Source organism: Eumetopias jubatus, unplaced genomic scaffold (genome assembly GCF_037043125.1).
Source record: "Eumetopias jubatus isolate StellerSeaLion01/CBP00866 unplaced genomic scaffold, mEumJub1_p1.0 scaffold_7, whole genome shotgun sequence".
NCBI classification, from domain to species: domain Eukaryota; kingdom Metazoa; phylum Chordata; class Mammalia; order Carnivora; family Otariidae; genus Eumetopias; species Eumetopias jubatus.
The window spans coordinates 65,967,148-65,991,664 of record NW_028274813.1 but is presented as its reverse complement, the minus strand read 5'-3'; the positions used below and the strand labels follow the sequence as shown (position 1 = coordinate 65,991,664).

At 37.9% G+C, this 24,517-nt stretch overlaps 1 protein-coding gene and 1 pseudogene across 3 annotated transcripts in view; both read right to left on the bottom strand.

The window, feature by feature from the left end:
- Window positions 1-24,517, bottom strand: part of PRKD1 (protein kinase D1) — a 317,471-nt gene that overhangs the window by 266,503 nt on the left and 26,451 nt on the right. The window lies entirely within an intron of this gene.
- Window positions 648-1,216, bottom strand: LOC114217894 (large ribosomal subunit protein uL6 pseudogene; annotated as a pseudogene).

Below are 24,517 nucleotides of genomic sequence, written 5' to 3'. Positions count from 1 at the left end.
ACCACCTCATTCCAAAAACACCCTGCTCCCTTGGCTTCTTGAGAGGACACTCTAGGTTTTCCTCCTCCCTCTCTGACCTACCCCTGCTCAGCTTTGCTTTGTTTGCTGTTTTGGTTTTTTTGTTTGTTTTGTGTTTTGTTGGTTTGCCTAGGTTTGGTTGTGGGTCGTTCACCCTCTGTTCATTCTTCCATTTTTCCCCCCTCAGGTTCCTTGTTTTGGACCTCCTTTCATCCTATCCCACAGACCCTCACTAGGCTTATCCATCCCCTCCCAAGGTTTCAGCAAGGATGGTTGTGTTTTCCCAAACCCTCTCCTCCTTCCTTTTCTGTCCCTACCTTGGTGAACTGCTCCACCATTCTCTCACTAGTCCAAGCCATAATGCCATCCTTTTCCTTCCCCCACAAACTCACTTACACACACACACACACACACACACACACAAACTCACACTCAATATTTTTAAATCTTAGGTCTAGCTTTTTAAAAAAAAAATCCAAATCAACACAACTTTAATTGCATCTTTAAAACACAAATAAAAACTCTGGTTTCTCTTCAGATCAAATAAATTTTTCACCTTTTACTATCACAAATAAGTCTGAAAAATCATCCCAACATCTTGCTGTTTCTATAGCTGGGCAACTTAGATCTTATTCATCAACCCGAATTGTTTCTTTTTTAGAAACATATATACCATCCAAAAATTTTCTGATATCCTTGTTTTTAACTGCTATGGCTTGCTGAATCAAAGCAGCTGTGTTTGATACAAGGTCAATGCCATTTCCTTCAAGAATTAACTCAGCTTTCTTGAGATACCAAACAAGCAACACCTAGTCTCATCTGAACACTGCGGATATATTTTTCACCCAAGAAATTTCTGATTTCAACAAGAGAACCATTCTCCTGAATAACCATGTTGGTGGGGAAGTGAGTATGCATAGACCTCATTTTGTAGGGGAAGCCCAGTGTAAAGCCCTTGATCATGTTCTGTACGTGACTACAGACTGAGAACAGTAGCCAGTTCTTCCCTACTTTCCCAACATGTGTCAACCCAGAGCTTCTTCTTTTTCTTTCCAAAGGGACTGAGTTCTACACTGATGTGATCAAAGTCCCTTGGCAGAGTTCCTCTGGGGTCCTTCATAGTAACAGTACATCCCTTCAGAGTGATGCCAACATTTTCTGGAATGTCAACTGTCTGATTGCTGAGAATGGCCTTCATTCTCACAATAGATGTGGCAAAGAGCAAGTCTAGCTTTTTAATAGCTCTGGAAGTCACTCACTCCTTTCTATCCCTACAACCAATGTCAGTTATTGTCCCCCACGATACTGCTAGCTTATTAAGTGATGGCCCTGCCTCTCATTCCATTTCAATCTCTTCTCTTCGGTGAATCTGCAATCAAACTTCTGAAGTACCAATCTCTCTCTACTACTCTCCTCTATAAAAATCTTGCATGGTTCTTCACTGCCAGAATCATGCTACAAGGCGGCATGTAACTTCATAATGTAGCCTCACCTTACGTGTGGCATCTCTCCCCTCCCCCACCCCAAACTCAGTGTTCCAAGCACAGTAAACTCTTCCCTCCTCCACCCCAAACTCAGTGTTCCAAGCACAGTAAACTAGTCTCAGTTGCTAAGCCATGTTTGCTGAGCCCCACAGGCACACCACCAAACCTGGACTTAGGACAGTGAAAGAGAACCCATGCACTCCAGGACAGCAGACATAAAAGACTCTCCCGGCAAAACGACCGGAAGCTCTCTCGACCGATCTGCCTCTGCATTTAGTTTCCTCCATTTTCTCCTCCAACCATTTCACCCAATGAACTTAGATTTTTCACTGAACAAAGCTACTGGTTCTTCCACAAGATGTTTCCTGAAGCCCCAAAACAGAAATCCTGAACTCCCAAAACCCTACATTTTTTCCATCATACTCTTAATTAACCCCTTTCATAATCTTTATGGAACTTTACTGTAATTTTCTGTTTGCTACTCTCTTCCCAATCCATTCCAATTGACTTTAGATTCCTTGAGGACAAGACTTAACTTATTCATCATTATATGTCTGAACCCAGCTCAGTCTCTAACACAATAGTAAGCCGTCAATAAATCTGTGAATAAATCAATGTCTCTGGATTATTTATTAATAACCATTAAAAAGCAAAGCTCTGTTAAATACATATTTGAACATGGTGATTTTAATACTTTACTTAGCTTTTTTTTTAAGATTTTATTCATTTATTTGACAGAGAGAGACAGTGAGAGAGGGAACACAAGCAGGGGGAGTGGGAGAGGGAGAAGCAGACTTCCCACTGAGCAGGGAGCTCCATGCAGGGCTCGATCCCAGGACCCTGGGATCATGACCTGAGCCAAGCGCAGACGCCTAACAAACTGAGCCATCCAGGCGCCCCGTAGTTAGCTTTTAATTATTCTACAAATAATAATTTACAAAGCCCAGTGTTTTCTACCAAAAATAAATAAAATAGACAATTTAGGGACAAGTGACTTGCCACTGAGCCTTAACTAGGTTTTCTTATATATCTATATTTGATCAGTAATCATGTATTATATCATAACCCTGTTAAAGGTCCAAGACCAATCCTAGGTTATCTTTTCTGTAGAAACAATTATGGTTAAAAATAAATAAGCTCCAATCTAAAAATTATACTTTCTCTCCAGTTTCTCTCTCTTTTTATGGTGGCAAAATAGACATAATATAAAATTTACTACCTTAACCATTTTTAGCTGTATAGTTTAGAAGGGGTAAGTCTATTCATTGTTATGCAACAAACTTCCAGAACTTTTTTATCTCACAAAACTGAAATTGAAAGTCTATACCCATTAAACAACTCCCCATTTTTCCCTCTCCCCAGATCCTGGCACCCACCATTCTACCTTCTGTTTCTATGAATTTGACAACTCTAGATAACTTATATGAGTGGAATTATACGCATTTGTCTTTTGGTGACTAGCTTAATCTTATCATGTCCTCAAGGTTCATCCACGGTATACCATATGTCAGGATTCCCCACCTTTTTAGGGTGGAATAATATTTCGTTGTATGTATATACCATATCTGGTTTGTCCATCTATCCCTGGATAGGACACCTGGGTTGACGCCACCTCTTAGCCATTGTGAATCATGCTATTCTGAACATGGTCAACCATTTCTTTTAATAACAGAAAATAAATACAAGATATCACTAGCATTAAAAATAAAGAAGTAAAAGTTTACAGAAAAAAGCATTTTTCTATATGTATATTTATTGCTTTTTTCTATAGATATTATTTTTAGATGAAATTTTCTTTGTGACTCACACTTTCACTAACAGACATATGTTTAACACAATCCAAACTCATGTCTGTTCTAAAAATGAATATTCATTCACTTTAATGACAAAGTAGTTCTTTTTAGCTACATTTAGATGGAACTTACTTTGGGAAAAAACTTGCCTTCTGATTTCTGGGTATATTTGATTGACATATAAAAATACTTTATTTCATGCATGAATATCTAAATGACTACTAGCCCTTTGGGGCTACATCTGAGATTTGCCACCTAAATTTGCACAGTCCAGAGACCCCAAGACAGGGAACAAACATAAGCAAAAATGAATAAATTGAGAACACAATTCACAATTATGAAACTTCTGCAATCTGTCTTTACTCACTGCTCTCAGATGCATCATTGTCAGTATCTGACCCCGTTAGGTGGCTGATAAGAGGATTTTGAAGGCCAGCAGATTTTATTTTTAACCTCTCCATATGGGTGACCTTCTAGTTTCAATGTGAGCATCATCTGCAGAGATGATCATCAAATGGCAACTCCTACCCTAAAATGTTTTGGGTAATTTTGTCAACTCAAAAATGATGCTCAGTTAAAGAACAATATGTACAGTGCAATCTTCCTTTTACTTAAAAGTTTGTACTTAAGTACATTTTAAAAGGTCTACAGGAGCACAGACAAAAATGTCACGAGTAATTTACTGACACTAGGACTAAAAGATTTTTTCAAAATGTATGCAATGTTCTGCTTGTACAATGAATAAAAGTTTAAAAGTGACTTTTGCTATCAGGATTTTCAGTGAGCTAACTTCTTTTTTAATGTGAAACATATATGACAAATATTTCAAATGTAAAACTGGACTGAAACATTGAAAGGTAATAAGATTTTATAAAAAAATACATATATACACCAATGTATTAATATTTCAAGTCTAATGTTAGCAATACCAATGATAATAGAACACATTATGTTATTACATATTTCAAAATTAAGAGACACAAATTATTTTGTCTGTGATTTATAGTCCAAAATGTTGTATTCTCACGAACCTTAAAGACATCGAAGATGATTCTCCATATATGAAACTCTGCATATAAGAATATAATATTATTCACCCATCTATTTGCTCAACAAATATTTAATAGATGCTATAATGTTCCAGAGACAGATTCAAAGCTATATCTGACAAAACAAAAAAAAGAGCAGTCTCAACATATCAAGGACCTCAGTCAGGTGACAAAGACAGATGCTAGCTTATTATTATTACTAGACCAGGTGAGCAGTTCACTCAAGAGTAGAAGAGAAAGACGCTGGGGGTTCAGTAGGGCAAAGGGTACAGAGACTGATGAAAATCGCTTAAAATATTTTCCTTTGTAGGCTCTATTCCTCAGTCCTGAGAAAATAAAACACAGTTGTATTTATCTCTGAGATGAACTTTCAGGGAACACTATCGTACAAAAAGACAAAACAGTGTAACTCTTTCAAAATTCATGATCTCCTACTCATCCAGAGGACCCCTTATTTTTTGGACTAAGCTACCTCTTCTTTCATATTCCTTTATAAATTCCCATTTACTCAGGATTTAAGAACACCACCACATACCAATATGGGACAAAAGGGGTGACTTCAGATATTTTTCACAGGCAGTTTGGAGAAATAATTATGACTAAAAAATGCCCCATTTCCTGACAAAAGTTGAAGAACAGCAGTTAGCAGAGTTAAGGGGGAATTCCCCATTCCCTAAGGAGCGTAATTTAAATCAAAATATACTTTTTTTGGATATATTGGTTAGAACGAGTTTACAGAATACCTAAGCTATGAGAAAATACTCCGATGTCCACACAAAGCCTCTTAAGGAAACAGCACGGTGTGGCTGGCAGGGACCTGAATAAGGAATGACGGAAAGGGGAGGAAGGCACCTGCTCCCCACTCTGACACATTCTTGAACAACAAGGCTCACGGAAAGGTCCAGCCGCTGGCGTACACTGTTATTCATTAATATTCTAGAAATCAGTGGAATTTTAGGGTGTACCTGGTATGTTCAACGTGCTTCTGTGCCCTGGCATTCTTGTAATGCTTAGCAGTAGCTGCCAAAATTAAAAGGGTATGAAACTAGTACAGAAAGGATTCCTAATATGTCTAAATGTAGATACATCCAGATCCAGGTAAAACATTAAAGATTTTAAATAAAAGTCGATTGTCACCACTTCTTAGTTTCTCTTGTTCTCTTCCTCCCAACCAAAAGGAACAAAATCATAGTTCCAGTAAATTCATGGCAATGTCTTTATGATATAAGACTCTCGGGGAAGAACCTGTCAGTGTGTTCAAATGAACAAGTTTATTTTCAAAAATCATATTTGGGAGAGAGTTCCTGGAAGCATGCTAAACCATGCAATGACAAAACTTAACTCTGTGCCTAGCACCATCTGCTGACACCCTTCCAGCCAATTCTCTTAATATAATAAACCATACAAGCCAAGAAATATAATGCAGTCAGCAGAATGTAACCACACCCACTGTACATGTATATTCAATGAGATAGTCTTTAACAGATTCCATAGCCATTTTGCAACAGAACAAAAGATGGACTGAGCAACCACATTTGTTAGTTTTCCTCTGTCAGCTACTAAATGTATTAATCATCCAGATTTGTATGTGATGGTAAAGAAAAAACATGAATTGTAGTTGTCTTCCCTCCTCTGATGGTAGGTGCTGTCATTTTAACTGGAATGATTGACATTCAACATCGAGCAGTTTTCTGGAAAGGAACTTGTGCACCTCTCAATGGCACATCTGGTAGCTGCAGATGGTGAGGATTAGCATAATTTTCCCAGCAACGATGCGCCAAAAGCATAACGCAAATTAAGACTTATGCCTGATGTCAATTGTTTGTTTCTTGCCAATGTTAATATAAAATCTTCTAGAGATGGTTTTAATGTGTTCTCTCAGCTCAAGCTCCAGGAAAAAACCCAGAAAGCAATCCCAACTGCCCTGCAGGTGGACTTGAATACTTTTAACACAGCCTAATGCCACTATCACTCTCCCTTCCTCTTGTACGAAGATGGTTAGGTCTCCTGCTAGGGATGCAACCAGTACACGATGTGGTGTCAACAAAATGCATGCCCTCTATGATGCATGAAGATTTGATCTGTATCATATCTGCATGTGTAGTATATTTACTATGTCCATATCACTGATGCAGTAGAAGCAAGATTTCAAAGAAGCATGAAATAAGGTATCTGTTCTGTGAAGACAAGAAGGAGAAAATTGAGCACCTAATCTATACAAGGAACAGCTCTAGGCTCCCTGAGCGATATGACAGTATATGAGGTACACTGCTTTTTCTCAAAGACTGCAAAATGAAGAAGAAAAGCTTAGGTTATAAATATACAATGTAATATGTTGTAAGTGATATGAGCCCCAGTGAATAAGACTTGAGGCAATGTATAAACGCCCAGATGAGTGGACACACATATTCATGCTGGAAGACCTACAGAAAGATAAATCAACTTTTACGTGAATTAGGCTAGAAGGCATCCCTTGAAGGGATGCTTGAGACCTGGAACATAGGGCATATTTCAGTTAACCTATTAGTAAGCAAATATATTCAAGAGAAGAAAGAAAAAATCAGACCTAAATGGTACAATTCAAGGTTAACAGGACAATAAGTCACAGTGGTATATGAGGGAATCTGTTAACATCCATACTGACCCACAGGGTTAACATAAGTGAGTAATGGGAATAAAAGTCCACATAGCAATGAAATGGAAAAAAAAAGTGGAGGAGTGATATAAAGAACAAGTACACCACACAAACCAGAGATTCAGTTCCTAGGTAAGGCGTAAGTTGTTATTACTACAACCCTAAGTTATTTACCGTATTTACTGATACATACTCAACCTTGTTTCTAAAGTGGTTAAAAAAAAGTTCACCAAAAAAGCATACAATGTACAAGATGAAATAAGGTAAAAATAATGTGCTGGGTAAAGTGGAACAGAACTAACCCTTTATTATTCAAGTAGTGATATTGACCTAAAGCTCTGAAGCAGGTATCTTCTATCCCCTGAACTGCTGTGTTCCTAACGTGTGCAAACACCCCACAACCCTAACATGCTTGGGTTCTCCTCAGAGTAACACTACTAAAGTTGGCGGCATTAGACCTCTAGTCCTTGAGACTATTTTCTTAAACTCATCTTAATTTTAATGCAATTTAAAAGTATAAACACTGGGGCGCCTGGGTGGCTCAGTCATTAAGCGTCTGCCTTCAGCTCAGGTCATGATCCCAGGGTGCTGGGATCCAGCCCCACATCGGGCTCCCTGCTCCACGGGAAGCCTGCTTCTCCCTCTCCCACTCCCCCTGCTTGTGTTCACTCTCTCGCTGTGTCTCTCTCTGTCAAATAAATAAATAAAATCTTTTTAAAAAAGTATAAATACAGCTAGCCTAATATGATTGAAATTATTATTTTAAAGGCAATTATGTTTTGGATATAAATTAGAAAGACTATTCCCGAACCAAAATTTTGATTAAGATTTGTAGTAAGATCTCTACCAGTGCTTCTTTAATATTAATAGATGTTTATACTATTATCTACTAGTATTAGGGATAAAAAAATTCCATTTACATGAAAAAAACCTATATGAAACAACTAATAGCATTACCGAATAATGAAGGACTAGGAGTATGCTTCTAGAAATACTGTTGCTCACATTTTAAACTTTTTTCTGAAGTGCTAACCAATGCCATGGACATTTGAAAAAGGAATAAAAGTTATGTATTGAAAATGAAGTAAATTATCATCATTTGCAATACAACTGCACAGCTAAATAGAGAAAGAAGCACCTGAAAAACTAAGCGGTTATTTTCTTCTTTGCAAAAAAAGAGAGAGAGAGAGATAAAAGAATACAATTCTTTCTATATTCCTTTTAATTATTAATTAAGTGATCGTAAGAAAAGGACTTCACCCCAATTTTTTCATCTGCAAATACAAGCAAGTATCTAATATATATTGTTATTTTCTTCAAGGTAAAAAAAAAAAAGTTTTGGGGAAAATCAGACAAGAAGTCAATGTTTCCAAGTGTTTTCAGTTATGAATATATCCAAGTAAATCAAAGAAGGATTTTCAAAATGGGAAAAGGTATTATTTAAAAGCTATAGGCTGGGGCGTCTGGGTGGCTCAGTCAGTTAAGTGTCTGCCTTGGGTTCAGGTCATGATCCAGGTCAGGCTCCCCGCTCAGTATGGAGTCTGTTTCTCCCTCTACTCTTCACCCCACTCGTGCTCTCTCTCTCTCGCAAATAAATCTTTTTTAAAAAATAAAAAATAAGGGGCGCCTGGGTGGCTCAGATGGTTAAGCGTCTGCCTTCAGCTCAGGTCATGATCCCAGGGTCCTGGGATCGAGTCCCACATCGGGCTCCTTGCTCAGCGGGGAGTCTGCTTCTCCCTCTCCCTCTGCCTCTCCCCCTGCTTGTTCTCTGTCTCTCTCACAAATGAATAAATAAAATCTTAAAAAAAAATAAAATAAAATAAAATAAAAAATAAAAGCTATAGGCTGCTAAAGACAATTCCATCTTTAATATGCTTTCTGAGCATTTAGAAAATAATGCAGTCGGGGATGCTGTAATGAGTTCTTATCTAGCCTAGTCTAAGTCTCTCAGAGGTCCTTTCCTTCCTCTAACAAGAATTTACAGAGCGTGTGTGTGTGCACAAGCATAATTCTAGGCTCTAAGGCTACAGAAGGAAGCAGAAAAATGTTCTTGTGGAACATGGAGTCCAACAGCGGAGACAGCAGTTAGAGAATCACACAAATAAATGTGAAATTACACTGTGGTAAAACGATAATGAGATAAGTGCTACTAAAGAAAACAAAGAAGTATAGAGACAAAGTCAAAGGTCTATGCTATGCTACCCTAGCATAAAATAACTAAGATCATTTCACTATAAAAACTGTCCACATTGGAATGGAAATAACATAACAGTCATACCCCCCAAATTATGAGAAGCATCAAAGTATACCCTAGGCTGCAAACTGAGAATATTGGCAATAACAGCTGGCAGTACTTCAGGCATTTAGGGAATTCCTATCTGAAGAAGCTCATAGATAGACTTCAATCCTGTGCATTCTCCTTGACTCCCAAAAGAGAAACTTTTGGACAAATGTTAGCCCTGAAGAACACAGGAAATCACTTAAGCAAAAAATCTTTCCTTGGTAATTCTCTAACAAGGTTCTCAAACGATTTGTATCATTTTCTGTATGCATATGAACTTCTCAAATCCCTGGACGATTGTATTATTGATACTACCACAGTATTCTTTTAATAGTTTTGCCAATATCTTATCAAATGTAGTTCTCTCCAGACACCATTACTGTTCTCCTAAGACAAAGCAAAGAACTGCTAGTTTCTGACATGCTCAGATATTTCAAATGTTTTATTTTTTCTCACTGTTAAGAATTTGTATTAGTTCTCCCAATCTGTTACAAGTAAAAGACTAAATCTCTCAATGGCATCTTTCAAAAGTGAAAACCCCATCAAATAAAGAATCTTTTTAAAATCAATTTTTGCTCATACCTCACTAATTGAGCAAGAGAGCTAAGCCCCCTAATTCTTAATTCTTCATCTACAAAGCAAATATGCTGGAAGGAATAACAAATGTGACCCGGTACCTGACATAATAAATGGTATCCTAAAATAAATGTGTGTGTGTGTGTGTGTGTGTGTGTGTGTGTGTGTGTGTGTGTGTGTGTGTGTGTGTGTGTGTAGTAGGCGTAGATAATTGATAGATGAATAGAAGATGAACAGGTAGGGTGCCTGGGTGGCTCAGTTGGTTAAGCGACTGCCTTCGGCTCAGGTCATGATCCTGGAGTCCCGGGATCGAGTCCCACATCGGGCTCCCTGCTTGGCGGGGAGTCTGCTTCTCCCTCTGACCCTCTTCCCTCTCATGCTTTCTATCTCTCATTCTCTCTCTCTCTGAAATAAATAAATAAAATTAAAAAAAATTAAAAAAAAAGATGAACAGGTACATAGATGGGCAGACAGATGATAGAAACAGAGATGATACACAGATGAGTAAGTAGCTACATGGACAGATAGATGACAGAGAGACAGACAGAAAGATAATAGATGGATGGACAGACAGGTGCGAAAACTAACAACATAACAAATGAAGGTGAGTTAGGAAATAACCTTAGAAAATTCAAATACTCTTTTTTTTAAAGATTTCATTTTATTTATTTGTCAGAGAGAGAGAGCGCGCAAGCACAAGTGGGGGGGGGCAGAGGGAGAAGCAGGCTCCCTGCTGAGCAAGGAGCCCAATTCAAGACTCCATCCCAGGACCCTGGGATCATGACCTGAGCTGAAGGCAGACACTTAACCAACTGTGCCACCCAGGTGCCACAAATTCAGATACTCTTAAAAGACTATCACAGGACTGAAATCAGCCCCTTGACCTGCCCCCCCTTTTTTTCAATAAAATGGCTAAAGATAAAATATTCCAAGTATCTTCCAAGGGAATGAAATCTTCTAATGCAATAACTCTTCCAAGAGAAGACATGGTCTAACTAGCAGTACACAAGACAGATGAGAATGCAAACACTGAAACCAATTATACAAAAAAAAAGCCTAATTTCTGTCCGACACTACATACTCTGATAAACAAAGATACGTAATTTTTTATGAAACTGATCCACTGTTGTGAAATTAGATGCTTCATATGACTGAAAATTGTATCTACCACCATGGTCACAGTTTCCTGTGGTTAAGTTTTATCTGCCTTTCACATAAAATATACCTGGTATTAAACAGCAAGGAAGAATCCCTACCAAAAAACATTAACCAAATATTTAACAAATGCCTGCTTATATCCAGGCACTGTTCTAGACACTCAGAACTTATTAAGGAAGAAATGCACCAACATACAACATCTCTTATCACAGGGCACAAATATGGTGAATGGATGCTAGCAGGATGCCCAAAACACAGCTATGTAATAAGCTACAAAGATAAAATGAATAAGCAGGAAAAATCCTTTAAAGGAGCATAAATATCATTGCTGTGGCAGAGGTATAGGCTGCTCAGAGACTCAAGCAATAATCAGAAATAGAGGGGAATTTAATCATATAAAGCAGAGCCACCTTGGATGGCAAAACCCTCTGTCCAATTGCATGGTGCACCCAAAAGCCACAAGTGAAATATTTAGTTAGATACCAGTTTTCCTTTTCCTCTGTTTCTGTTTCTCCCATGCACACACAGACACATGGGCTATTATACTATTCTTTTTTCTTTTTTTTTTTTATTTTATTTGATTATGTTAGTCACCATACATTACATCATTAGTTTTGTTTTGTTTTGTTTATTTTATTATGTTATGTTAGTCACCACACATTACATCATTAGTTTTCGATGTCATGTTCCATGACTCATTGTTTGCACATAACACCCAGTGCTCCATTCATTACGTGCCTTCCTTAAGACTATTATACTATTACAGTCCATCACTGACAGTCCTGATGCCTCTCCCTTCTCCACCATCATATACACAAAGAGGCTGATCCTCTTCAAGGTCTATTCCAGGGCACACCTCTTCTGCAAGTATCCCTCTAATTGAATAGGATCTTAACCCTCTTTTATTTCTCCGAGGCACAGTCTCTCTACTTTTACCACCGAATAGTAAATTTTTGGTATTTTTTAATCCCTTTTTGAGATTAAAAAAAAATACCTCTATTTTAGCTCTTACAGAAAATATACACTTTCTGAAAAATATCTAGAGAGATATTCATGGAATTAAATTCAGAAAGAGAGTTTACATGTAGCTAGCTACTTATAAATACATACATATTTAGTTTTTATAAAAAATTTTAAAAGATTTATTTTAGACAGGGAGGAAGGGAGGGAGCGCATGTGCACATGAGCAGTGGGAGAGCTAGAGGGAGAAAGAGGAAGAGAGAATCCCAAGCAGACTCCCCACAGAGTGTGGAACCCGATGTGGAGCTCGATCCCACAACCCTGAGATCATGACCTGAGCCGAAATCAAGAGTCAGACATCCAAACAACTGAGCCATCCAGGCACCCCTATTTTTTATAAAAACTTCTAAAGGACTTTCTATTGACCTCTCAAAATTTTTGTCAAAATTTGTCAGCATTGATGCTGACAAATAAGTCACTTAATTCATTGCCTTGATATTAACAGTAAATAACTCCACTTCGGCAAAAATTAAGAATTATTTAGTCTCACCAAACTTCATGTCCTCTTCATATACGGTGGATGTTTTATCCCACACTTCTTACAGGTCACACATTCTCCAGGTATTTTTTCTACACACAGCTCTTTGGCACCTTTCTTTCATTTCAACACAACCATTCTTTCTTTCAATTAAAAACACACCAATGTATTAAGTTTAATACCTTGATAAGTACACAGTAGATACCAGATAAATAATTATTGAGTTTTCTCTTTTCATTTAAGGATTCAAATTTTCCAAACACCTTAGCCAAACTTTTGAGGAAGTTTCCCTTTGTATCAAGAACAATCTTCTGTGCCTTGTGCTACTAAACGTGGAATCATTTCTAGCCATCCATAACAACAAAAAGGAAGGAAGGAAGGAAGGAAGGAAGGAAGGAAGGGGGAAAGAACGAAAGAAGGAAGGAAGGAAGGAAGGAAGGAAGGAAGGAAGGAAGGGAGGAAGGAATAAAAGAGAAAAAAGAAAGAGTATTACGCATTTTCTCTTTCAAGAGTTTGTTTTGCAGTTTCCATGCTGACAGACTTCACAATAAAAGTCTTACACAAATTACCCTCCTTTGCAGTGCCAAGAATGACTTAATGCTCAAAGGTCTATTGCATAGATGCCCTGACCTCCTATCATATTATTAATTTCTGGAAAAGGCAGAGGCTCAAGATTGAATCTTCTTCTCAGGTGTGCACGCGCTTTCGTGTACTGAACAATGGTACTTCAGAAGTGGATTCATTAGATTGAGATCACATCAAATGTTCTACAGTGCCAAGCTGGCATTCTAAAAACTGATTATTATTAGAATTGATAATAATAAATATGAATGGCCATTCATTGGAAGGGAAGTCACTAAAATTCTAGGTGGCTTCATTCATTGCTTACAAATAAGAATCTGTCAACATTTCCATCAAATACATCTATTTCTAGAATGTCACAGCCACAAAAGTTATTTTGGAATAGAAGCACCATTAAAAATGTCCATGAAAGACTATTTCTTCATAATGTTAAAAATAAATTCCATTCAGCTCTATGAATTTGAAATACTTAGAATACCATATGTATTTCAATAACATATCTGTTTATTTGCTTCTGAAATGGCTATTGATAAACCTTCTCAAAATACAATCCGAACTTTTTTAAAATGAAAAAAATGACAATCGATGAAATAAAGCTAAGCTGGGTGCCTGGGTGGCTCAGGTGGTTAAGCGTCTGCCTTCGGCTGAGGTCATGATCCCAGGGTCCTGGGATCAAGTCCCGCATTGGGCTCCCTGCTCCTTGGGAGCCTGCTTCTCCCTCTGCCTCTCTCTCTCTCTCCCTCTGCCTCTCATGAATAAATAAATAAAAAATCTTTAAAAAAAAAGAAATAAAACTAACTTATACCACTCTGAGGGTTTGATACATTTCCATTTTCTAGTAGAAATAGTAGAATAAGTAAAGTTTCATAACAGAAAAATGTAGATCAGATTTCAATACATTTAATGCATATAACAGAGCAGTTTATTATTGCCAAGACCAAATACTCCTGTTTCAAGTTATACTTTATCGAGGGTGTTAATGACCAAAGTTATTCTGTTTTAAAATAACTGGAATTGTTTTTATTTTTTACATAACTAGTTTTTAGTTTTAGTTTTGTTTTTCAAGCCTTATTAATGTCATTCTTTTGTCTTCACCCAGGTATTTGGTGCCAAAGCTTTCCCTCTCTCTCATTTCTATTTGTTAAATGTAACTTTGTTCTTGAAGTTACCCCAAACAATGTCAATAATTCCAGTTACAAAAGTTACAATAAATATATGAAATGAAAAAAATATATATATACTTTCAACTTCAAAACTGAAAAATGAGAAATGCCTTGCTGATATTGTTTTCTTTAGCATGTGGTTCTTAGGCTCCTCCATAGTACTGGTAGGTTCATGAGGGTCAGTTGCAGCACAGGAAAGAATGCACAGACAACTGGGTTCTAATTCTAGTTCTCACTGTGATTTGAAATTCTAGTTCTGATCCTAGGTCCGACTCTACACTAACACATTAAAATTTCCTTGATAATTACCGAAAACAACCGGTGAAGCTATCTTCACTTTCAGGATGCATTTTCTGGGCAGGTAGTGAGTTAGTGAGTACTCTGTATGGATCAAGTATTTCTGAGGCAGAGATTTAAAAGAGAAACAAAAACTTGCATATCTTTGACCTCACAAAGCCTGAAATCTAGCAGAGAAGAGAAACATTATGCAAATAGTTCATGAATATTTATGTAGAGTCATGCTACCTGCTACAAAGGAAACATTTAGTGAGAAATGGAGTGTATAACCATGTAAGGTTTCTCGGAGGAAACAACATTGAAGCCCAGACATTCAGGATGGGCAAGGTGGAGACAAGTGAAGGGGAAGGGCGGTAGAGGAAAAGTGGTCCAGTAAGAAGGAACGAGAAGTACCAACTCAAGGAGGTAGGAGGGGCTTGGGGTCTTTAAGGAACTGAGAGGCAACTGTCAGGGCTAGAGATGGAAAGAGGCCAGCCGAGTCTCCTGGGTGGATCAGTCAGACCCTGCAGGGCCTTCTTTGCAGATTTTTGTCCAGGTCATAGATTGTGGACTTCATCTTAGGTGCAGAAAATACAAAACATCTTCAATGGGAAGCAGAAGCCAAAGGATTTCTAGTGATGTGGTCTGCACCTCCTGGGACACAGAACAGGACAGAGTAAGGTGGAATGGACAGGGGCCTGTGGAAAATGATCTACAGAAGTCACTGAAGGTTTTTACATGGGGTGTGATTTGATGACACCTGCATTTGTAGAAAATTCTGTTTGCTAAGTAGAGAACGGAAGAGGATACTTGTAATACAAGGAAAACTGACGTCTAGGACCATAACAGTGGAGATGGAGAGAAGTAATCAGAATTGAGATATCACTCAAAAACACAATGGACGGGGCGCCAGGGTGGTTCAGTCGGTTAAGCATCTGCCCTCCAGTGAGGTCATGATCTCAAGGTCCTGGAATCAAGTTCCACATCAGGCTCTCTGCTCAGCAGGGAATCTCCTTCTCCCTCTCCCTCTGTGCACGCACTCACTCTCTCTCTCTCCCTCCCTCTCTAATAAATAAAATCTTAAAAAAAAAAAAACACAGTGGACAAGACTTGGTGATTAGAGAGGGCATAGAGAGTGTGTGGTGGTGTAGGGACATCTCAATTTCTCAAATAAGCCAGGGCAATACTGAACCACCCCTGGATCATATGCTACATGTACTGTGAGAGGAGGCACAAAAGCAATCTTTGTTGAGCTTGAAACTTCGATTTCTTCAAAAGAGCTTCAGTAAAAGTAAACTAAAACTAAGAGGTCCTATTTAATTTCTAGACATCTGATATTAAAAAGTATACATTCAAATAACAACATATATTTAAATTCTAAGCCCTTAAGAAAAAATATGAGAAGTGAATACCCTTTAGCTCAACACCAAGTCTGTTTCTCACTCTCCCTCTGCCGCTCCCCCTGCTTGTGCTCTTTCTCTCTCAAATAAATAAAATCTTTAAAAAAATAAATTAAAAAAAAGAATAAACACACCTTCATTTCCACGTGCTTCCTGGATGACTCTCCCTACCCAGACTGCTCACTCTCACCCAAGCCACCATCACCTCTCACCTGAACTCCTGTAAAAGCTCCTAACCAGGTCCTCTGTTCCCACTCTTACTCCCACAGTCTAGTCACCATACATCAGCCAGAAGTGATCTTTTAAGAACTTAAATCAGGTCACATCACGTCTCCTCTCTGAGCCTGTAATGGCCCCTGTCTCCTTCAGAGGGAAAGCTAGAGTCTTTAAAGAGCCCACAAGTCATTGTGATCTGACCACACCTAGCTCCCCTCATCTCACTCACTCCACTCCAGCCTAAGTGGTCTCACTGCTGTCCCTCAAACACCACAGGACTTTGGCCCTTGCTGTCGTCTCAGCCTGGTACATTCTTCTCCCACATGTCCACATGGCTACATGGCTACACTTTCTTCTAATTAGAATCTTTCCTCAAATGTCACCTTCTCGAGGTCCACCCTGACACCCCATTAAAAACTGCAACCTGCTCCCCCATCCACCACCTTACCCTGTTCTACACATAGCACTCTCAGTTCTCCTTACCCATATCTTTTAATTTTATCCATAGCACTAATCATGTTTTATATAATTTACTATTTATTATGCTTATTTTTCATTGTTCATCTCTAGCTGCTAGAACATAAGCGCTAAGCAAGTAGGGGTTTTGTCCGTTTTGTGCACTAATAGATCATGTGCCTAGAATAATGCCTAGTATACAGTAGGTGCTCCATATATATTTGGAGAACAAATGAATGAAGGAAGGACAAAGTATTATCTGATTGAATCATGTCCCAAACCCTGTAAAGTAATATGGGAACCAATACCTCTATTTCATAGATGAGAAAACAGAACCTATAAGAATTTAAATAATTTTCCTATGTGTTTAATATAGTAAGCCAGAGCTTAAATCAGATTTCTTGACTCTTAAATTCAGTAAATTCATTTATCCTTAATGCTTCCCAGTCATCAGATTGTGAATTTCTTTATTTGAGTATAGTTGACACAAAGTTACATTAGTTTCAGGTGTACAACACAGTGATTCAACATCTCCGTATGTTAGGCTACACTCACCACAAGTGCATCTGTCTCCATACAACACTACTACAATATCATTGACTATATTTCCTATGCTGTGCCTTTTATTCCCATGACTCATTCATTTCCTAACTGGAAGTCTGTATCGCCCACTCCCCTTCGGCCATTGTGCCCACCCCCAACCCTCCCCCCTCTGGCAACCACCAGTTTATCCTGATAGCTGCATAATATTCCATTATATGTATATATGCCACATCTTCTTTTTCCATTCATCTATGGATTAACACTTAGGTTGCTTCCATATCTTGGATAGTGTACATAATGCCTCAATAAACAGGGGTGCACGTATCTTTTTGAATTAGTGGTTTCATCTTCTTTGGGTAGATAGCCAGTAATGGAGTTATTGGACCATATGGTAGTTCTATTTTTAATTATTTGAGGAACTTCCATACCGTTTTCCACAGTGGCTGCACCAGTTCACATTCCCACCAACAGCACACAAGAGTTTCTGTTTCTCCACATCCTCGACAACACTTGTTATTTTGTGTCTTTTTGATTTTAGCTATTCCCAATCATCAGGATTACAGCTTCCACATGCATGTGCAGACACACACACACACACACACACACACACACACACACACACTCCCCATCCAGACTGTTAGCCTACCTTAGATTTGTTTATCCCTCCTACAAGTAGTATTTGTTTAAGTAACAGGAGAGGAAGTTGATATCACTGGTTTTCTCTCTGAAAATCAGTAAGCTAACAGGAAAATAAAAAGAATTTATTTCTCCTGCCATCAGCAAAATCCTCAGAGATGGTTATAAAGCTGGGCAAACACAATCCAAAACAAAATAATGTGGCAACCAAGTTAAAGTTCATGATGTTATGGTGACTAAACCTTAGTTACACAAAATCCTCTAAAAGGGCTGAGCTTTAAGACATTCCAATTTACCATGAGAATTAAAGATACAGAAATCAGGGAAGGGGCAAGAACCTCCTCGGCTTCTATAACCCCAACTAACATGCAAATGAGTCTTCTTGTAAGAGCCTTAGAAGAAAACAAACCAAGTAACTAGAATGGGGAGATGAAAGGGGCTACAGATACAAAGTCTGAGAGAAAATAATGACATTTATCAAAAATCAAAGTTCCCTAAATATTTTTCCTTTTAAAAACAAAAAATTATTTTTATTTTTCCAATTATAAAAATTTGTAAATTTTTCATATTTTATTAAAATTGATAACATCTATAATCCCATCAGCCAAAGAAAACCATTTACCATTTTAGATGATGAGAGTATCTTTCTAGACTTTTATGAATATATACAAAATTTTAATTGATTCGGGTGCCTGGCTGGCTCGGTCATTGGGCATCTGCCTTCAGCTTGGGTCATGATCCCTGGGTCCTGGGATCGAGCCCCGCATCGGGCTCCCTGCTCCACGGGGAGCCTGCTTCTCTCTCTCCCACTCCCCCTGCTTGTGTTCCCTCTCTCACTGTGTCTCTGTCAAATAAATAAATAAAAATCTTTAAAAAAAATTTTTTTAATTAGTTCACTTTACACATGTTTATAAACCCTTTTCACTTAACTACTATCACAAACATCTTTCAAATAAATAAAAATATAGTTCTACTTCCACATTTTCATGTCTATATAATTCTTCGTTATATGTATATAACATAATTCATTTACCTAGCTCCTTATTGTGAGATATTTGAGTTGTCTGCAATTTGTTTCCTTTCATAAACAACTATGCACTGGATATTCCTACACACATGATTGAATATGCCCACATACAAGATTGTGTACACGATGGGATTTTACTTTAAAAAAATTAAAGAATTGGATTTGCTAAATCAAAGGAAGAAAACTATTTCTATGCCTTTTAATCCATATTCCCTGACTATTCTCCAGAAAGGCGATTCCAAGTTTATACTCACATCAACAACATAAAATAGTCATTTTCCCACACCAAGTACTACTATTTTCATCTTTACTGATTTAATAGGTGAAAATTAGTCTCTCAGAGATGTTTTACGTGCATTTTTATTATAAAATTTCACGTGCTTATTGGCACATCTTCTACTTCTACTTCTTTTTATAATAGCCTGTTTATAATCCCCAAATCCACAGAAGTAGAATCGCTGGGAGTGAATCCCAGGACTCTGCACTCAGCACTCACATAATCAGCAGATGATTCTAATAAACACTCATATCTGAGAATCACTAGCCCATATGTTAAATGTTTATAAGAGCTGAAAAGCTTACAAAAGGTTTGGTTTACTCTGTTTCAATAGATCTATTCAATAAGCAGGTAGAACATTAAGATCTAGAGATACTTCCAGAAGTTTAAAAAGAAAAAGGCTCAAAGAGGCTTGGTAACTTATCCAAGGTCATGCAGCTAATCAAAGAAAGAACTCTTCATGATGCTACAGAACAGAGATAAGACATAATCCAATTTCAGAAACAGTAAAATTGTGCCTCCTAAGTTGGAGCCTATTTGGTAGTAAACAGTGTGACTCAGGCAACTCACATTTAACCTTAGAGTTAAAATTCACTACACAGGGAAGCATTATATAATATATTTATGTTTCAAACTGATACTTTAAGAAAGGAATTAAAAACAAACACTCTTATGGAAGAAACAAAGAGGAAGTATGTGTTGGGGAGGAAGCTGTGTTCCAAAGCCCTCACTAACTCGCTACACTGATGGAACCACACAAACAGCTCTAATATTTCCAATTCACTTTGAAAATGGGGGTGTTTTCCATGGCCAGATGACAAATGCCATACTTAAGGCAACCCTGTGCATTGCATCATGATGATTTCTAGTGCAGAACTATGATCCAGTGAGAAAACAAGAGTTTTGGAGCAAATAGACCTTTGCCATTTACTAACTATGCAGCCTTGTTATTAAATCTTTGTGTCACAGTTTCCTAATCTGTAAAATGAGAGAACAATTTCAACCTCAGAGCATTTTTTATGAAGATAAAAAGAAAAAAAGGAAAGAAAATAAAGTGCTATGTATCTAGTAGGTGCCTAGTTATTGTTTTTTCCTAAAGATATGATTAAGAATTAGAGTTCTGAAACTTACCTACTTGGCAGAAACTGACTGCTTCTGTATGATCTCATAGTATTTTGACAGCTAACTAACTGTTCAGTGCACAATAGCTGTAGTAAGCTATCAAGCAAAATAGGAACCACCAAAAGCCTATGAAGTCATCCAAAAAAAAGCTGAGTTACTGCTAAAGAGATAGTGATGCATAGTTATCAGGAAAAAAAGACCTCTGCAATACTCAAAACATTATCTGCATGTGAAGTTTGATTTGGAGGACATTTTACATAAAACAGAAAACTAGTAATGTTTTCTCTTCTTGAGATGAGCTCAAACATTAAAGCAATGGGGGAGCAACCCAAGATGGAGGCATAGGACGATCCTGAACTCCACCTATGGCCACACCAAATCTACAGCTACGGATAGAACAATTCCCTCTGAAAAAGACCTGAAAGCTAGTTGAACAGCTCCTTCGTAACAAACAGTAAAAGGGCCACTTCAAGGTAGGTAGGTGATGCAGAGACATGGTCTTGCCAAAAATTCCACCCCCAGTACCACAACCCATCATTGAGAGGGATGTCACATAACCAGAGCTTCTCCCTGAGGAGAAAGGGGTTCATGCCCCACATCAGGTACCCCAAGCCTTGGGATCTGCAATGGAGACATGAGCCTCGCAGAACATCTGCCTTTGAAAACCAAAGGTTTATAGAGAACAAAGATACTTCTCTTAAAGGGCTTGCATGCAGACTCACCCCAGGGACCAGCATGAAAGCAGAAATTGGAAAAGTACCTAGACTATATGTGAAGGTAATTCATTTGCTAATCCTAAAGTATCTACCAGGGGAGCAGGGGCCTATTGAGACTCTCCCAGGAGATGGGAAGTGATGGTGGACACCATCTTTTTGCTCTCCTATTACCCCACTAAATGTGGCAGGATACCCTGGCCCTGTGCTCTCCCACAAACCCACAAAAGCTGGCAGGCATGTCCTAGCCCAGCATGCTCCCACTGCCTTCCTAAGTCAGGTGCCAATGCACTACACATAGAGGAGACCCCTTGATCATCTGGTGGCCAGGGGCTTCTGTTGGTGGGCCTCAGAGGACTGTAACATTGAAGAGAAAGTTTTTGGTAGGCTACCACCCCGACGGCACTACACAGACAACAGAATGAAACACACCCTCCTCCCACCAATGTCCCCATCCCCCAGCCCTGGTCTTTCAGTTTCACCCTGAAGGGCAGACTTCAGCTTTGCCACACAACCAGAAGCTTCTGAGCCACTCTCAGGGAACATAAGCTGGGTTGCCATCTTTACTCTCTCCCTTAGTTTTGCTATAGCTCATCACTACCTCCCAGAAAGAGACTTCTATACTTGTCTGAAGCCCCAGTTTTTACAACTTGGTCCAGAGGACACCTCCAGATCTCCTGGTCTGTAGGCCAGCAGGGTTTAGAAATGCAGTGCCACAGAACAGTATATATTTGTAAACCTTAAAAGCTGCTACCCGAGGGTCTAGCTTCCAATCAGCCTGACACTAGATGCTGATGGAGGTCCCTCCTTTTGGAACACTGGCAGGTCTTAAAACACCCTCAGTGACTGGGACCTGTCAGGAATAAATCCAGGGTGTTTAGACAATCACAAAGTTTTGAAAGACAAACAAGAGCTAGAGCAAAGTTGAAAATAAGATCTATCTCCTACAAAAAAACCACTCCTCCAAGACTGGAAGAGGTAACTGTTTCACCTAATACACAGAAACAAACACAGAAAGTCAAGCAAAATGAGGAAACAGAGCAATATATTCCCCAAAAGAAGAACAAAATAGAAGCTTCAGAAAAAAAAGAAACTTAATGAAATGGAAATAAGTAATTGACCTGATAAAGAGTTCAAAGTAATTGTCACAAAGATGCTCACTGAAGTTGGGAAAAGAATAGATGAGAGAGCAAAGAGAGAAAAGATAAACACAGTGAGAAAGAAATAGTAAATATAAAAAGGTACCAAACAGAAGTCACAGACTAAAGAATACAATAACTAAATTGAAAAATACACTAGAGAGGTTCAACAAGAGACTAGATGAAGCACAAGAAAGGATCACTGAGCTTGAAGACAGGGCAGTGACACTCACTCTGAGCAGCAGAAAGAAAAAAAAGAATTTTTAAAAGTGAAGATCATTTATGGGAACTATTGGACAGGATCAGGCAGAATAACATTTGTATTACAGGGAGAAGAAAAAGAAGAGAATTAGAGAGAGAAAGGGACAGAAGACTTATTTGAAGAAAGAATGGCTGAAAAAGCATTTGAAAAAATTCAACATCCTGTTAAAAAAACTCTCAACAAAGTAGGTATAGAAGAAACATACATCAACATAGGAAGGCCATATATGAAAGCCCAGAGCTAAAATCATACTCAATGGTGAAAAGCTGAAAAATTTTTCTCTAAGAGCAGAACAAGACAAGGATGCCCACTCTCACCATTTTTATTCAACACAGTATTAGAAGTCCTAGCCACAGCAATTAGGCAAGAAAAAGAAACAAAAAGCATTCAAATTGGAAAGGAAGAAGTAAAACCATCACTATTTGACATTTGCAGATGACATGATTTTATATTATAGTGAACCTAAAGACTCTGTCAAAAAACTGTTGGAATAAATAAATGAATTCAGTCCAATTACATTAAAAAGAATAAAATACCAGGCGCCTGGGTGGCTCAGATGGTTAAGCGTCTGCCTTCGGCTCGGGTCATGATCCCAGGGTCCTGGGATCGAGTTCCGCATCAGGCTCCCTGCTCCTTGGGAGCCTGCTTCTCCCTCTGCCTCTCTCTCTCTCTCTCACTCTGTCTCTCATGAATAAATAAATAAAATCTTTAAAAAAAATAAAAAATAAAAAGAATAAAATACCTACTAGTAAATTTAACCAACAAGATAAAAGGACTGTACACTAAAAACAAGACACTGATGAAAGAAATTGAAGACACAAATGAATGGGAAAACACTCCATGCTCATGGATTGTAAGAATTAATACTGTTAAAATGTCCATATTACCAAAAACAATCTATATGCTCAATGCAATTCCTATAAAAATCCCATTGGCATTTTTCAAAGAAACAGAACAACAATTCTAAAATTTGTGTGGAACCACAAAATAGCCAAAGCCAACAGCCAAGACCACACATAGCCAAGGCAATCTTGAGAAAGAACAAAGCTGGGGACATTATGCTCCCTGATTTCAAACTCTATTACAAAGCTACAGTAATCAAAACACTATGGTATTGGCATAAAAACAGAAACATAGATCAATGAAATAGAATAGAGAGCCCAGAAATAAACCCACATATACATGGTCAGTTAATTTACAATAAAGAAGGCAAGAACACACACTGGGGAAAGGCCAGCCTCTTTAATAAATGGTGCTGGGAAAACTAGACAGCCACATGCAAAAGAACTAAACTACTATCTTATCTCTTACACAAAAATTAACTCAAAATAGTTTAAAGACTTGAACATAAGACATGAAGCCATAAAACTCCTAGAAGAAAATATAGGCAGTGAGCTGCTTGACAACTATCTTGGCAATGATTTTTTGGATCTAACTCCAAAAGCAAAGACAACAAAAGCAGAAATAAACAAATGAAACTACATCAAACTAAAAACCTCTGCACAGCAAAGGAAACCATCAATAAAACGAAAATGCAGCCTACAAAATGGAAGAAAATATTTGCAATTCATAAATGCACTAAGCGGTTAAGATCCAAAATATATTAAAAAAAAAACCTCATATAACTGAATAGCAAAAAAAAATCTGATTGCAAAATAGGCAGAGGACATGAATAAACAATTTTCCAAAGAAGACATACAGATGGACAACAGGCACATAAAAAGATGCTCAATATCACTAATCATCAGGTAAATGCAAATCAAAACAATAATGAGAGATCATCTCACACCTGTTAGAATGGCTATTATTAAAAAGATAAGAAATGGCAAGTGTTGGCAGGGATGTGGAGAAAAGGGAACTTACAGGCACTATAGGTAGGAATGTAAATTAGTGCAGCCACTCTGGAAAACAGTATTGAGATTCCACAAAAAATTAAAAATAGAATTACCACGTGGTCCAGCAATTCCACTTCTTGGTATTTATCTGGGTATTAAACTCAAACACTAATTTGAAAAGAGATATGCACCCCCCATGTTCACTGCAGCATTCTATACTAGTCAAGATATGGAAACAATCTAAGTACCCATAAATGAATGAATGGCTAAAGAAGGTGTAGTGCATATATATATATACATATATATATATATACACACACACACACACACACACATATATATACACACATATAAATATGCATATATATACACATATAT